The sequence below is a fragment of the Henckelia pumila genome, chromosome 2, assembly GCF_033568475.1.
Source record: "Henckelia pumila isolate YLH828 chromosome 2, ASM3356847v2, whole genome shotgun sequence".
Lineage (NCBI taxonomy): Eukaryota > Viridiplantae > Streptophyta > Magnoliopsida > Lamiales > Gesneriaceae > Henckelia > Henckelia pumila.
The window spans coordinates 157,412,651-157,430,591 of record NC_133121.1 but is presented as its reverse complement, the minus strand read 5'-3'; positions in this window follow the sequence as shown (position 1 = coordinate 157,430,591).

Below are 17,941 nucleotides of genomic sequence, written 5' to 3'. Positions count from 1 at the left end.
AAGGAGGTAGATGGCGGCTAAGAGTTGGAAGTTTTCTCATCTCCGTTCGGAGTTTTTCTCCTCGTCTTTTTTGAATTTTTATGTTAAACGTTTTTTAGATTGAATTTTGTAATGACGTTCAGTAGCTAAACTTTTATTTTGTTGGAATCAAGGGGATCCGAACCCCGAAACACTGTAGTGTGATTGAATCACCGGATGTATTGAGATTTGATTTATGTTTATAATTGATTTTATCATGTGTTTTCTCTATGTTGATGATTAGCTACCCTTGACATAGATTCGTAAATTGTGAATTGCTGTCGAGAGATGGGTTCATAGTTAGGACGAATGATAGAATCCATGGACTTAAAATATGCATAGAGATATGGTATTTAGTACATGTTGATAGCCATAGACCACCAGGTTGAAAGCTGTAGAATTCATAGAACGCAAAGCAATTAGTCGTGATAAACAATTAGAGAGATTTAATTGTTTCATTTATTTGATTAGTTTGGCATAACCTCGAGAGAGAGTGTCAATGTTTCAGAAATTTTTGTCAAACTTATGCGCATAAATTAAGTTCCAATCGTCCAGTTCAATTAGGGGGAAGGTGAACCGAAATTCCAACAAAATCTTTTCAAATTGTTATTTTTCAGTCGTGAGAATTGGTTTCTTGGTTGTGAAACTTATATTTATTTACATTGAGTTCTTAGTATTAAATGTTAGATAGAATTCAAAATCAACTTTTCGATACTTTGTATAGTTAAAAATTAAAGAAACAAATTATTATTGTTAGTCCCTGAGGATTATACTCGTACTCAGTACATTTTTATTATAACTTGAATCGTGCACTTGCGATTATTTCGACTGGAACTGAGAGATTTTTATAGCAAATTTAAGTGTTAGTTTTCCGTCGATCAAGTTTTTGGAAAGAATCGGTGAAATTTGTATCTTTTAAAGAAATAAATTTGCGGCTGGAACCGGCCTTGTGGTATGCTTTTCTGACTCACATGTTAATGCCGGTATCCCACACCCAAACGGTGGTGATGAGCAGGGCGGTGCTGCTGTATGCCCTGCACAAGTAATGGCCGCTCAATGTCGGACGGATTGTCAACCAAGAGTTGTAAACTTCCATTCGCACGTCCAACATTGCGATATTCTTTCCGACCATTGTTTCTGAACTTTGTGTGAAAGCTGGTGTCCCAATCAGGGACGATGAAGAATGGTTGCACCCGAAGCAGGAGGTGGATGACACTATTTTGAAGGCAAAACATTCGTTCCGACTCAAGGAGTTTACAGCTGAATACCGGGCATGTTCTGTACTCGGTCAATCATCGAGAAATGTGCCTAAGCCACCCCCTGCTCGACGCACCACGAATGACACATTGAGTGAAATTTCGGCCTAGGTGCAACACTTGGACAAATGCCAGGAGGTGAACGCAGGCCACAAAGAATCTACCAATGCCATGATGCGAGGCCTGCTCGCAAATGCTGGGATGGACCCTGCAGCTTATCCGGTGCCACCGCCATATCCTCCGCCTTTTCCATTTCAATATGCTCCGCCAGTTCGGGATCTGCCCGAAGACTTCGATGAGGAGGATTCTGATTAATACTAGGGGAGTGTTTAGTGTTTTTTGTTTTTAGTTTTCTTTCGTTTGTTTTTAGATTTGGTGGTGTCAAGTAGCATTGGGGACAATGCTCGTCTTTAGTTTGGGGAGGGTGTGTCTTTTGTGTTTTCATTCTATTTTCATGCTTTTTGTTCGTTCGAGTCATTTGTAGTGTTGTTGCAAGTTTTGTGAATGAAACCAAAAAGCCAATGATGAAAAAAAATAATAAAATTAGGCAGTTTTTAAGTCCATGATTATCTTCTTTGCTTGACAAATAGTTTTGAACTAGTACAACCAAGTCGATGAATAGATCGTTAAACACTCTGTGAGGTATGCTTGAATATGAATTTGAAACATAAAAACTTGGATATGATTGAGGCAATTTGTTTGACCTTTGGGCTTAAAAAATTTTTTTTTTTGTGAATTACCCTTAGATGCCCAGTTGAGCCTTCACGTTTATATGTGCATGAGAGGTGAATAATCTGAAGTTTGTTTTGGAGTAATCATCGCTTACTACTGATAATTTTCTATTCTGCACTGATTGAGATCTGTATGAGTTAACTGTGAATTAAAATTTGTCTAGAACAAGTTCAAACACCCCTCGAGGCACAATACTGGTATACTGTGACTTAGGAGTGATATAGGCAATTCTTTCTGAATTTTGTTTGTGCCTTTCAAACAACCCTTGATTTATTATGTCCTTAGTACCTAATTTGAGCTTAATAGAAAACGAATGGCATGCGTGAAAACGTGTGGTAAACCCCCATTCGACATTGTTCAATATCCTACAACTACAACCCATAGCTTAAACATTCATTCCTATCTTGTGGGAAGTAAATTGAATGTAGATTATTTCTGTTTATGCTCCTACTGAAAAATTGAGAATGGAATGATGTGTTGGTTGTTGTTCAAGTGGTGAAAAAGAAAGAAAAGAATATTGGCAGAAGACAAGTGAAAGAAAAGAAAAATATGGAAATAAATGAATGAGAAGAGGTGCGAAATTGTGAGTCAAAAGGAGTGGACTGTAGAGAATGAACATCATTTACTCCCTCTTTGAATTCTTTTCCTTTATTTGGATCCATTAGCCTAGCCTGACATATTAAGCCGAATAAGACCTATTGACCGAGTCACAGTCGCCCAATATACTAGTGGAGAGGGGTTGCAAGAATTTTGCTTATGAACTGTTGATAGACACAGTTAATGAGTATGGATTCTTGATCAAAACATGCACACACTATTTTTCATTGAGTTATACCAGTCATGAGTGTGTGTATCATTGAATGTTGCTAAATCTTGATCCTATTATAACTGAAAAAGTCCTTATGATCTTAGAATGTGTGAATTAAATTCGGAGTAGAGTATTTCAAAAACGGAGTTGCGAGATTTTAAAGTTTGCAAGGTTGGCTAGTTAATGTTAGCATGTTGATATGATTGGATTGATTTTCTTTTGAAAGAAGTTCTGAGGCTTGAGAAGGTTGATTTTACCTGCTTGTGTCATCGTTTTGTTGTGTCTGCATGTTAGTTTGTCACCTATTTTGCTCAAGGGCGAGCAAAAGGTTAGTTTGGGGAGGTTGTTAGGAGTCGTTTTTGTGCGTTATTTTGTATGTTTTGTGTTTGTTTTGCATTCGTTTCGTTTACGTTGTGTCTGTTCTTTACCATTCTTGTTCTGTTTATTGTTTTATTGTGTTTGTAGTCACTCCTCTGATTTATTTATTTATACTACAGGAAATCACTAGGAAATGCTGATTTTTGGTGAGAAGGCGATGCACGCATGAGGCCGTGAGGAAATCAAGAGAAGGAATTTATATTGCTGGAAAAAGACAAGGCGCCCGAGCGGCACTTTTCTACCGCCCGCATGTACTCATGTTTGGGAAAAACAGCAGCTGGCCATAAGACAAGGCGCCCGGGCGGCACTTTTCTACCGCCCGCGCGCACTCACGAATGAGCAAAACAGTATGTTGCCAATTTTTCAGGTGCCCAAGCAGCACTTTTCTACCGCTCGGGCACGATGCGCAGATTTGGAATTTTAATATTTTGGAGAGTTTATTTCGGGAAGGATTCTTGGGGACTATAAATACAATTCCTTCCATATATTTAAGGGATGAACAGAGGCGCACAAAAGGAGGTAGACGGCGACTAAGAGTTGGAAGTTTCTCATCTCTGTTGGGATTTTTTCTCCTCGTCTTTTCTGAATTTTTTTGTTAAACATTTTTTAGATTGAATTTTGTAATGACGTTCAGTAGATAAACTTTTATTTTGTTGGAATCAAGGGGATCCGAACCCCAAAACACTGTAGTGTGATTGAATCACCGGATGTATTGAGATTTGATTTATGTTTATAATTGATTTTATCATGTGTTTTCTCTATGTTGATGATTAGCTACCCTTGACATAGATTCGTAAATTGTGAATTGCTGTCGAGAGATGGGTTCATAGTTAGGACGAATGATAGAATCCATGAACTTAAAATATGCATAGAGATATGACATTTAGTACATGTTGATAGCCATAGACCACCAGGTTGAAAGCTGTAGAATTCATAAAACGCAAAGCAATCAGTCGTGATAAACAATTAGAGAGATTTAATTGTTTCATTGATTTGATTAGTTTGGCATAACCTCGATAGAGAGTGTCAATGTTTTAGGAATTTCTGTCAAACTTATACGCATAAATTAAGTTCCAATCTTCCAGTTCAATTAGGGGGAAGGTGAACCGAAATTCCAACAAAATCTTTTCAAATTGTTATTTTTCAGTCGTGAGAATTGGTTTCTTGGTTGTGAAACTTATATTTATTTACATTGAGTTCTTAGTATTAAATGTTAGATAGAATTCAAAATCAACTTTTCGATACTTTGTGTAGTTAAAAATTAAAGAAACAAATTATTATTGTTAGTCCCTGAGGACGATACTCGTACTCAGTACATTTTTATTATAACTTGAATCGTGCACTTGCGATTATTTCGACTGGAACTGAGAGATTTTTATAGCAAATTTAAGTGTTAGTTTTCCGTCGATCACTGCTCCGATTACGTTGATTTTTAGCTCGAACAATCCTCAGGTCATAGGCTTTCCAATGGTGCAATCAATTTCGTCATTGCCGTTGCCATTTGAAAACGCCCAATTTCAGGCGAGTCAACTCGTTCTGACCACTGAGTTGCCTCGATTCACTTTCGAGATGACCGGTTCTTCAGTTCTTTTGACCGGTTCCAGCATCCTCTCGTCGTCGCCGATCTCCGGTGGCAGCCCCTTGGTTGACACACGAGTTGACTCGGCCGATCCATCGAGTCAACTCTTATTGGTTGACTCGACAGTCAACCCTTCGAGTTCCGTGGATCCGACTGTTCCTGTTGCTATTTCGATTCTTCCAGAGCCTCCTAAGGTCTCTTTCAGGGATTTGGTGGCCCCTCCGTCTACTAATTTGCAAAATTTGAGCTTTGAGGAGGTTGGAGATTCAGAGTTTGGGGCCCTTGCCTCGTCTGTACGTGATTGGATTCCTTGGATTCTCTTCCCCGATCAGGTTGTTTCCTCACTTTCTGAATCCTTTAAATTTGCGTTGGTTTGGAGGATTTTGAGGAACAGAGGTGTTAACCCCTAATTTGTTGGAAAACGTGTTCAGATCAATTAGAATTGATACCCGATGCAGCGGAAGTTTAAAAATTTATTTTATTAATATGGAACGATTCCATATATGAGTATCAAAACTTTTACGATTAAATTAGTGTAAATAAAACAAATAATCACTATTAAATATTTTACCTTGAAATCTCGAAGCGAGATTATGGACACCAACAGAATTTAATCTGCTCTTGTTGTATATCCCCGGAACTGATGCAAGAACGTTTCTTCAATCAGGTCCACGAATAGAAAACAAAACCCTCTGATTGACTGCACTAGAAATCAATCAGAAGTTTGCGTAGAGAATAAACAGATATGTTCTGTTAATTCAGATTGTAATTTTTCACAAAACACAACCCGAATTTTTCTCCAAAAGGGACAGAGGATTTCGAAAATCCCCTTGAATAATATAGGCTGAAATTCGAAAATTGCAAGACTGAAATCTCTTTTGATTTTCGAACACAGTACATATATTTATAGATAATTTATAGACTAGATTAAGTTATAATTGCATTAGGACTCTAACTCCTTAGGGCCCACAATCCATAGCTTAAACCCAACAAGCCAAGCCCGTTGTTCTAGAAATTAATATAAAATTCATCGTGATTCCGATTGATAAACTGATTTTACCAATGTGCACAGAAACCATTTCTGCATCTTTTAGAGTCAAGATAATTTTTCTGAATCCGAATTCAGTGATTTCCAAAAATGCCCATCCCTATGTCATTTTAGGAAATCCCACTCCCTTTAGTTAAGAAGTCCAACTTCTCTTTCATTAAATTTAACTCTTTAAATTTAACTATCTCTACGGGGTTTTAGTAATCCATTACTTGTGTAACCCTCAATGGTTCAAGAATACAGCTAGCCGTGGGCTCACAACTCCTTGTGACTCAGAACAACAATTTCCGAATTACCCATCGAATCATGGTAAGAGCGCCTAACAACATCGCCCCATGATTCCCTAGGTATTACTGATAGTGCCTGCAAGAACCAGTAGATTTTGGTTAGCGTACAGTACGGTCCCTTCATCCATATATCCCGATCGAATCAACAACCATTGGTATATCGAGAGTCGTTCGAGATTCGATAACTATGCATTACATCTTGGAGATCAAATAGTGACATCGCATGTGTTACTAGGAAAACTCATTAACCTAAAACACATCATGTACTCTGGCCAGAGATTCGTCACACTAATATCTCCTCAGATCGCATAGGATATCCACACTCGCAAGTATGTGGTGAATCCTTGACAACAAAGCATCGACTCCTATATGTGTCGTAACTGTACCCAATCCCGATACCTGATGACCCCAATAGAGTCGGTAAACGAGTCAAAGTACAGTACTAGCATAGAGTCTCAATGATGTTTCAAGTAATAAGGACTAATGGTGTACAACCAAAACCGCGGACTTTATCCACTCGATAAGTGATAACCACTTGGAAAGTCCGAATAGGGTAGTTCGATCATTCATCATATGAATATCCATTTACATGCTTTGAACATCTCTATGTTCCATACCAATGAAACGTGGTACTCGGCATCGCAAATGCTAGTCTCAATCTCGAGCGATCCTTATCCTTATTTGCGGACGGCTCAATTGACTAGGAACTGTTTAGAATATACAGTGACTATAAGATGTGTTTCATGATAGCCATACCCATGTGCTACCACATCTTACATACACTATAGTATATTCAAGGTCTTTATCAAAACAACAATAGTATATCACAATATAACAATATGAAGAAAGATAAAGTCAATGCCATTATAAAAGTGTAAATTATATTAAACAAAAGATTGTTTTACATAGAGTCATAAAAGCCCTTAGCCACAAGTTGGCTAACCGAGCACCCACTCTTTCAATCTCCCACTTGCCCTAAAGCTAACTAGTCATACTACGTAATCCCATTGCTTCGCGATGTTTGTCAAACAATGGTCCTGGAAAGGGCTTAGTAAACACTGATGTCTCCTCTTTCCACGATCTCCCGGATGATGTGGTATTTCCTCAGTACGTGTTTGGACTTCTGATAAGACCTTTGCTCCTTTGCCTGAGCAACGGCACCCGTGTTGTCATAGTACACCGGGACTGGACCAACAGCTTCAAGAATTACACCCAACTCTTGGATGAATTTCCTTATCCAAACTGCCTCTTTAGCAGCAGCTGATGTTGCAATGTATTCTGCCTCAGTGGTGGAATCCGCTGTGGTGTCCTGCTTGGAACTCTTCCAAGAGACAGCACCGCCATTGAGCACGAATACAAATCCAGAGGTTGATTTCGAGTCATCCACGTCACATTGGAAGCTAGAGTCGGTATAGCCTTCCAACTTCAATTCTCTTCCTCCATAAACCATGAATAAATTCTTAGTCATTCGCAAGTACTTAAGAATATCCTTCACGGCTTTCCAATGCATTTGACCGGGATTGGCTTGGTATCTGCTCGTGACGCTCAGAGCATAGGCCACATCCGGTCTGGTAGATATCATCCCATACATGATACTACCTATGGCTGACGCATATGGCATGTGTGTCATCTTATCTATCTCTTCGTCAGTCTTGGGACACATAGACTTGGATAGAGAAACTCCATGACACATAGGTAGATGTCCTCTCTTGGACTCATCCATAGAAAACCTTTTCAATATGGTGTCGATGTAGGTTGATTGAGTGAGTCCTATCATTCTTTTAGATCTATCTCTATAGATCTGAATTCCTAGAATATAGGATGCCTCACCTAAATCCTTCATCGAGAATCTACCTGATAACCATATCTTTGTTGACTGCAACATCCCTACATCATTCCCCATGAGTAGGATGTCATCAACATAAAGTACTAAGAATGTTACCGCATTCTTAACTACTATCTTGTACACGCATGGTTCCTCCGGGTTCTTGATGAAACCAAAATCCTTTATTGTTTCATCAAATTTCTGGTTCCAACTTCTTGATGCTTGTTTGAGACCATAGATTGATCTCTGAAGCTTGCATACCTTATGCTCGCTTCCCATGGATGTCTATCCCTCAGGCTGCGTCATATAGATCTCTTCCTTAATGTTTCCATTAAGAAATGCAGTCTTTACATCCATTTGCCATATCTCATAGTCATACCATGCTGCTATGGCAATAAGGATTCTTATGGATTTGAACATTGCGACTGGTGAAAAGGTTTCATCATAGTCAACTCCTTGTCTTTGAGTATAACCTTTTGCCACCAATCGTGCCTTGTAGGTCAATACCTTTCCATCAGGCCCAAGCTTTCTCTTGTAGATCTATTTGCACCCAATTGGAACAATTCCATCGGGAGGATCTACTAAAGAGCAAACTTGGTTAAAATGCATCGAATCTATTTCCGATTGCATAGCTTCAAGCCATAAATTCGAATCCGCATCAGAAATTGCTTCCTTGAAGTTTCTTGGATCACATCCAATGTCGGGTTCACTTTGATCCCCTTCAAGAAGAAGACCATATCTAATAGGAGGCCTAGAAGTCCTCTCGGATCTCCTAGTAGTAGGCGTGTCTTGTGATGATTCTTGAGGTGTAGGATCGCTATTTTGTATCTCGGGTTCTTCTCGAATTTCTTCGAGTTCCATCATCTTGCCTTTCTTATCCAATAAGAACTCCTTCTCCAAGAAGGTGGAATTCCTTGAAACAAACACTTTTGTTTCAGCAGGATGATAGAAATAATATCCGATTGAATTCTTTGGATACCCTACAAAATAACATAAGGTGGATCGACTATCCAACTTATCTCCCACTGTCTGCTTCACGTAAGCAGGACATCCCCAAATCCTCAAGTACGATTACTTAGGAGCTTTGACATTCCATAACTCGTATGGTGTTTTATTTACTGTTTTAGTGTGGACGTTGTTTAACAACAATACCGCCGTTTCAAGCGCGTAGCCCCAAAACGAAGGTGGGAGCTCAGTGAAGCTCATCATGGATTGAACCATGTCCAACAAAGTTCGATTGCGACGCTCCGAAACACCATTAAGCTGAGGTGTCATAGGAGGAGTCCACTGAGAGAGAATCCCATTCTCTTTTAGATAGTCCAAAAACTCGGTACTTAAGTATTCTCCACCTCGATCCGATCGAAGTGCCTTAATACTTTTACCTAGTTTGTTTTCTACTTCAGCCTTGAATTCTTTGAACCTTTCAAATGCTTCAGACTTATATTTCATTAAATATAAATACCCATACCTAGAATGATCATCAGTAAAGGTAATGAAGTAGGTGTTGCCACATTTAGTACCAATACTAAATGGACCGCAAACATCTGTATGGATCAAATCCAACAGATTTTGACTACGCTCAGGTTTCCCTTTGAAAGGAGATTTAGTCATTTTTCCCTTTAGGCAGGACTCACAAGTAGGTAGAGAGTTAATATCAGACATATCAAACATGCCCTCTCCCACTAGCTTGTTCATCCTCCTTGAGGAAATATGACCTAGCCAAGCATGCCAAAGGTTTGCCGGGTTTTGACTATCGTTCTTCATTTTAATTGTTGTTACCGGTTTATCAACATAATTAATTGAAACGTCTTTTAATTTTAAGCTATATAGATCGTTTTCAAGTTGTCCATTTCCAATCAAACATTCATTCTTGTAAATATTGCAAATCCCATTCACAAAATTGCAAGAAAAACCATCTCTATCAAGCATAGAAATAGATATAATGTTTTTGACCAAATCCGGAACATATAAAACATCTCTCAAAAATAACTTAAAATTGTTCTGCAAAACTAAATAAATGTCTCCTATAGCTTTGGCTTCGACTCTAGAACCATTCCCGAGCCTTAGCTGGGTCTCACCCATCCTTAGCTTACGACTTCTTGTCATCACATGCAAATCATTGCAAATGTGAGATCCACATCCGGTATCCAATACCCAAGAAGAAGTATTAAGCGAAACATTTATTTCAATATAAAACATACCCTTTGCAGTTCGCAACTGTTCGAGGTATTCCTTGCAGTTACGTTTCCAATGACCGGGTTTCTTGCAGTAATGGCAAACGTTTTCATCTTTTATCCCATTTGAAACCTTGGCCTTTCCCTTCTTATTTGGTACAATCTTCTTGGGCGGGGCAGAACGTTTCTTACCCTTTCCACTTGGTCCTTTCTTATTGTTAGAAGAGGAGCCAACCAAGAGTACCGGTTTATCCTTCTTTAGTGTGGCTTCATATGTGACAAGCATATTGACCATCTCTTCAAGGGTGGCCTCTATATTGTTCATATTGAAGTTCATCACAAAACCGTCAAACGATGAAGGAAGTGATAGAAGCAACAAGTCCGTGCTAAGTTCATGCTCCAAAGTCAAGTCGAGTGTTACCAACTTTTCAATGAGCCCAATCATGCGCACCCCATGCTCACGGACCGAAGTCCCATCTCTCATGCGGCTCGTCATGAGCTCTCTGACGGTGGCATACCTCTCCGACCTTGACTGAGCTCCAAAGAGTTCCTTGAGGTTCTTGTGAATGTCAGCAGCATTCACGGTATCCTCGAATCTCCTTTGAAGCTCATCAGACATCGAAGCCTGTATGTAGCATTTGGCCTTGATATCATGGTCCCACCATAAATCAAGTTTGGCCAACTCTTCCGGACTTGTATTAGCCGGGGCTTCCTTCGGAGGCGGCTTCTCTAACACGTAGAAAGCTTTTTCCGAAGTAAGAATAATTTTCAATTTACGGAACCATTCCGTATAGTTTGCGCCAGTCAATTTGTTTTGTTCGAGAATTGAAAACAGTGGATTGCGAGAAGTCATTGTAATAGTATACTGAAAAGGAAACAGACAATAATCAATGATTGTTTAATTAATTTACTAAGACATAAAATATGGCGAATTTTAATTTTATGAATTACACTCCCACTATTTTAACGATTTCACTACCCTCTAGTGAAAACGGAAAACTGTTTTTTTTAGTGAGAACATGGAGTCCAATTGACAAATCATGATCCCGAATAATATCAGCCAACCATAATTTTCAAAAGGTAGAGCCCAATTACTTCCAAAGTAACCCCCATGTTTTTACCTCATGTCCAATAAGGGCCCAATAATATGACGTCGTTTATTGTGACATGTCAAGATAACCCATCAATATTAAGTTGTGATGGACGGTCGCCATGTGGATCCTCAATAATATGAGCCAATCCCATGGGAGTTCCACCCAACTTACAACATGTGTCGATCCAATGTACAACTTTCCGACGAACGGGCCCCCCCAATAATATGAGCCGGACCGTATTCGCGGGTAGCATCTCATACATTGATCGTTGATGGAAGGTAGGAATATTTAAACAATATTTAAATTCCCTTTTATTAATCTTGATATCAATTTTAAATCATATTTAAAATGAGGGATTTTTAATTTTGAAAATTTGTCTCATCATATAATTTATGTATGCTTGCGGGATTCATACAATTTAGTCTAAACATGCATACATCAATAATATCATATATTATTTAAGGATGATCGATCCCATTAACTAATCGACCCGTGGTTGCCAATCACGAGTCTAAGTCCAATCCTAGGTGATATGCAAGTATGCAATGCAATCCTATTACATTGTGCTTCCAATTTACATTTCTTCGGTCTTCATTGTCTGCTGGGCCCACCATTTCTTCAAATCTTTGTCTCCCACTAAGTCTAATAAATTTACAATAAATTTCGATGACAAATATGAGATACATTTTTAGGGGTGGAAACGGACCATAAACCAGGCCCACTTTTATTACATATGACAATCATATTGGGCTATAAACCAAGCCCATTAATAAACACCAACAACAATAAAACAAATGTAAATCACCTAACATACACCTAAAATATTGGTCATGGCAATCGATCATCCTTTATCCATTAATTAATTCAATAATTAAATAATTGGATAAACATGCAAAGGCATCATAATTTAAAAGATAAAATCATATTTTATCTTATCCATCCATAAGATCATATCTAATCATCAATTGTACCAAAATAATTAATTTTATAAAATTTAATTTAACGGATAAAATTTATAAATTTTCCAAAAATTCAAATTTATCCAAAAATCAATTTTAAAATTTTCGGACTCGAACAATTCGATCCGATGCCTCGTGAACCAATCAAAAACAATTTTCGATCGGATCAAAAACTAGAATTTCAAAAAATTAAAATTTTAATTAAAAATTAAAAAAATAATTTTTCCGGGCTGCCCAGGACAATCCCGGGCAGCCCGCGCCCCAAAAAGGGGCCCGGGCTGGGCATCCCGTCGCTGCCCCTTGGACAGCGCTAATCGCTGCCCTGGGCAGCGACGTTCGCTGCCCATGGGCAGCGATGCTCGCTGCCCGATTTGCCTATTAAAATTTAATTTTAAATTTTCGTTTTGTTTCAAAAACCGAGGCTTAAAAATTTTGTACAATCGATTAATTTAATCGTTTGATCTGGGAAACCTGTCTCTGATATCAATGTTGGAAAACGTGTTCAGATCAATTAGAATTGATACCCGGTGCAGCGAAAGTTTAAAAATTTATTTTATTAATATGGAACGATTCCATATATGGGTATCAAAACTTTTACGATTAAATTAGTGTAAGTAAAACAAATAATCACTATTAAATATTTTACCTTGAAATCTCGAAGCGAGATTATGGACACCAACAGAATTTAATCTGCTCTTGTTGTATATCCCCGGAACTGATGAAAGAACGTTTCTTCAATCAGGTCCACGAATAGAAAACAAAACCCTCTGATTGACTGCACTAGAAATCAATCAGAAGTTTGCGTAGAGAATAAACAGATATGATCTGTTAATTCAGATTGTAATTTTTCACAAAACACAACCCGAATTTTTCTCCAAAAGGGACAGAGGATTTCGAAAATCCCCTTGAATAATATAGGCTGAAATTCGAAAATTGCAAGACTGAAATCTCTTTTGATTTTTGAACACAGTACATATATTTATAGATAATTTATAGACTAGATTAAGTTATAATTGCATTAGGACTCTAACTCCTTAGGGCCCACAATCCATAACTTAAGCCCAACAAGCCAAGCCCGTTGTTCTAGAAATTAATATAAAATTCATCGTGACTCCGATTGATAAACTGATTTTACCAATGTGCACAGAAACCATTTCTGCATCTTTTAGAGTCAAGATAATTTTTCTGAATCCGAATTCAGTGATTTCCAAAAATGCCCATCCCTATGTCATTTTAGGAAATCCCACTCCCTTTAGTTAAGAAGTCCAACTTCTCTTTAATTAAATTTAACTCTTTAAATTTAACTATCTCTACGGGGTTTTAGTAATCCATTACTTGTGTAACCCTCAATGGTTCAGGAATACAGCTAGCCGTGGGCTTACAACTCCTTGTGACTCAGAACAACAATTTCCGACTTACCCATCGAATCATGGTAAGAGCGCCTAGCAACATCGCCCCATGATTCCCTAGGTATTACTGATAGTGCCTGCAAGAACCAGTAGATTTTGGTTAGCATACAGTACGGTCCCTTCATCCATATATCCCGATCGAATCAACAACCATTGGTATATCGAGAGTCGTTCGAGATTCGATAACTATGCATTACATCTTGGAGATCAAATAGTGACATCGCATGTGTTACTAGGAAAACTCATTAACCTAAAACACATCATGTACTCTGGCCAGAGATTCGTCACACTAATATCTCCTCAGATCGCATAGGATATCCATACTCGCAAGTATGTGGTGAATCCTTGACAACAAAGCATCAACTTCTATATGTGTCATAACTGTACCCAATCCCGACACCTGATGACCCCAATAGAGTCGGTAAACGAGTCAAAGTACAGTACTAGCATATAGAGTCTCAATGATGTTTCAAGTAATAAGGACTAATGATGTACAACCAAAACCGCGGACTTTATCCACTCGGTAAGTGATAACCACTTGGAAAGTCCGAATAGGGTAGTTCGATCATTCATCATATGAATATCCATTTGCATGCTTTGAACATCTCTATGTTCCATACCAATGAAACGTGGTACTCGGCATCGCAAATGCTAGTCTCAATCTCGAGCGATCCTTATCCTTATTTGCGGACGGCTCAATTGACTAGGAACTGTTTAGAATATACAGTGACTATAAGATGTGTTTTATGATAGCCATCCCCATGTGCTACCACATCTTACATACACTATAGTATATTCAAGGTCTTTATCAAAACAACAATAGTATATCACAATATAACAATATGAAGAAAGATAAAGTCAATGCCATTATAAAAGTGTAAATTATATTAAACAAAAGATTATTTTACATAGAGTCATAAAAGCCCTTAGCCACAAGTTGGCTAACCGGGCACCCACTCTTTCATAATTGTGATATAATTGTTGCGATTTCCCGTATTGGTTTGATGGGTTCACATACGGTGAAATTCCTTCCTCGCGGTTTTATGTTTATTAATTTTTCTCTGGAGGAAGATTACCTGATGTTTTGGGGTAAACCTGTAGTCTTCATTCGGTATGTTACGATTCGGTTTTCTAAATGGACTCCGGAGTTCAGGTTTGAGGAGGAGTCATCAGTGGTTCCGGTTTGTGTCAAATTTTCGAATTTACCCTTGCACCTTTATGATAAAAAAAGTCTATACCCGATAGCAAAGATCCTAGGTAATCCTATTAAGATTGATGAGATTACTGCTGATGGTTCCAGGGGGTCTTTTCCTCGTGTGTGTGTTGAGATGGATGTTCTATTGGATTGTCCGAAGCGTATTTGGGTTGGCTGGGGTGATCACTGTCAGACAGTTGAGGTTGTTTATGAACAGGTTCCCTATTTTTATACTCATTTTCGTTTGTCGGGTCATTCCCTTGAGTTCTGTTCTCGAAATGGCTCATTTCGTCGTAGGAGACAGCCAGAGGTAAGGGTAAGCCTACTCAGGTTCCGCAAGTTTCTGCTCCGCCTCCTGGGGGTCTGTCTCAGGGTTTACAGATAGATTTGGTTCCTCCTTCCAATGTTGGGCCTTCGATTGATGTGGATGGGTGGACTTTGCAGAAGGGTAGACAGCGACGCCCTCCGGTACAGGGTCGTGCTTTACCCTAGTCTTTGAAGAACTCATTTGAGGACCTCAGGGACTTGAATGAGGATTTGGGTCAGAGTTCCTCTACGATTTTTACCACTTCTGCTCCGGACTCGTAGCTGATTATTGAGGTTGAGTCAGGATAGGTAGATGGGGTGGCTACTGCTACACCTCAGTTGGATGTTTATCCTGATGACCAGGGTTCTTCAGCCCCTATCAGATCTTCGATGCTTGATGTTGGTACTGCTAAGGGAAAAAAGGTGATGACTACGGCGGCTTCTCATGTCCCTACGACTCATTCTCCTTTCCTATCTGTTTGCACGCGCTCCTAGAAGCGCTATGGATCTTTGACACAGCAACGTCGACAGTGTGATTCCTCGGGGCGTCCTCCTTGAATAGCTGTTTGATGGTGACTATGTTAGGTGGGCGTTACTGCAGGCTTCTCCCTGCCCACTGATGTTTTATTTTGTTTTATGGACTCTTGAAGTCGTTTATGCTTTATGTATTTATGTACTTTTTTATCCGTTGGAGAGGTCTTGGTCTAGTCCCCCTCTCTATCTGGTGTTTGTTCTGTTGTTTTAATAAAATAAGTGGCTCTGCCACCTTTCTTTCAAAAAAAAAACCATTGCTTTGAAGATTGAAAAGAAGTTTCTCATCCGGTCTCATGAGGCCAAGGCAACTCAACCACTCAAGACTTTAAGAAAGATCTACTCGACCTCTCGTTAGCAGATAGACAAACAAGAGTTACTCAACCATTCACTACCTCGAAACATTTTAGAGAAACATTTTTGAAAAACAGATGAGTAAAGTTGTCTTATGATATAAGTTACAATCTATACAAGGATCTCACCAACTTTATCATAAAAGTTGATTAATTAATCATGCACAAGTCACAACTAACAAGATATCAGAAGATCATAATGTTTTCCCAAATAAGCTCAGTTCAGAGTTTATCTACAGTTTATGTTTGCGACGTTTTCTTTTTACATTTGGAAAATGTCAAACTACCAATTAATTGAAGGGTACTGTTTATCAAGAAAGACGATGACAACAATGCTTTTTCCTTTATTAATATTCAATTGAACGTTGTGTAAGGGAATGTTGGTTGCACATAAACACTTTTAATTGTTGTCACAAAGTGTTGACAACACCTACAAAAACACTTTGAGTAATATGCAGTGGAAAATAATTAAAGTGTGAATAAAATAAACTAACAACCACTAAAATAGAATCAGATATTTCAAGCAAGAGTATAAAATACTCTTGCAGTGCCTCAGGGCAAAAATTTCACTAGAAAACGATCAAAGAGTTTTACAAACCCTAAAACTAGTGATTATTTCAAAAATCAATTTTCTCAAAGTATGTGAGAAAATAAACCATAAAAACAACTCCTAAAAATTCTATGCAAGATAGAATAAATAAACAAAGCAAGGAGTTGGTCCTAGATGCCAAAACACGATAAGAACAACAACACTTTCGATCACCAATCTTCAAGTGCTCTACAAATCTTCAAGGCAAATAGGTAGAACACGACCTTAAACAAGCTTCAAAAATTCTTCATAATTCTCTCAATATTTACGTGTATGAAGCTTTCCGAAAAACTCTCTCTCGGTTGTTCTTTCTTCCGATGTCTTTCATATATATAAAGCCAAGAATCCTTCTTCAATATATTTTCTTGTAGCCATAGGATTCTTGATTTATGTTGATCTTTTTTCCTTCTTGATCAAATCAAATCTACAACATAAGGAATAGATAAGTTAGACATGAGATAAATAAATATTATAATCAAGTATAATAATATCTCAAATCTACTTAAATAAGAAAATAAATAATGTAAACATGTCATCTCTAAAATACTTCATGTCTAAGAAAAGCAAAAGACTTTAAATAAAATCTTTTTAGACTTAAGGAATTTTAGGAACAAAATATTCCTTTCAATCTCTCCCTTTTTGTCTTTTTGGACAAAACATCTTTAATTCAATCAAATATCAAAGACGAACCAAGAACAAACAAAAAGCACAAGCCGAAGGGCACTTCTCTCACTAGTTTAGGATGAAGCAGCGTAAAATCACTCAAAACCCACACTATTTTTGCAACAAAATCTATGGATTAAGTTTACTAACATCAGTTTGAATAAAAGTAAAAAATAAAATGAGAGAAAAAGGTAAGGAATGAGAACGAAAAATAGAAAGAAAAATAAAATAAAAGGAGAAAACATGTGAATTGGTTAGCTAGAGAGTTAAAGTACAGTTTCAAAGTGTATCAAGATTTAGGAATTACAGAATTTATTTGACTAAAGAGACTGAACACAACTGTGTTTTTATCAAGGCATTACCGCCTATTTATCTTTGAGAAAAAATCTTTACATTTTTTTTTTTGACCTCAGAAGAAATCCTTACCTATAATAAATAATAATAATAATAATAATATATTTTTTCCGAAAAAAAGAAAAATAATAATAATAAAAAATAAAACCTCACCTAAATCACATAATAATAATAATAATATTATTTTCCGTAAAAAAAAAGAAAAATAATAATAATAAAAAATAAAACCTCACCAAAATCACATACATAATAATAATAATAATAATAATAATAATAATAATAATAATAATAATATATTTTTTCCGTAAAAATAAAAAGAAAAATAATAATAATAAAAAATAAAACCTCCCCAAAATCACATACATATCGTTATCCAGCGGGCG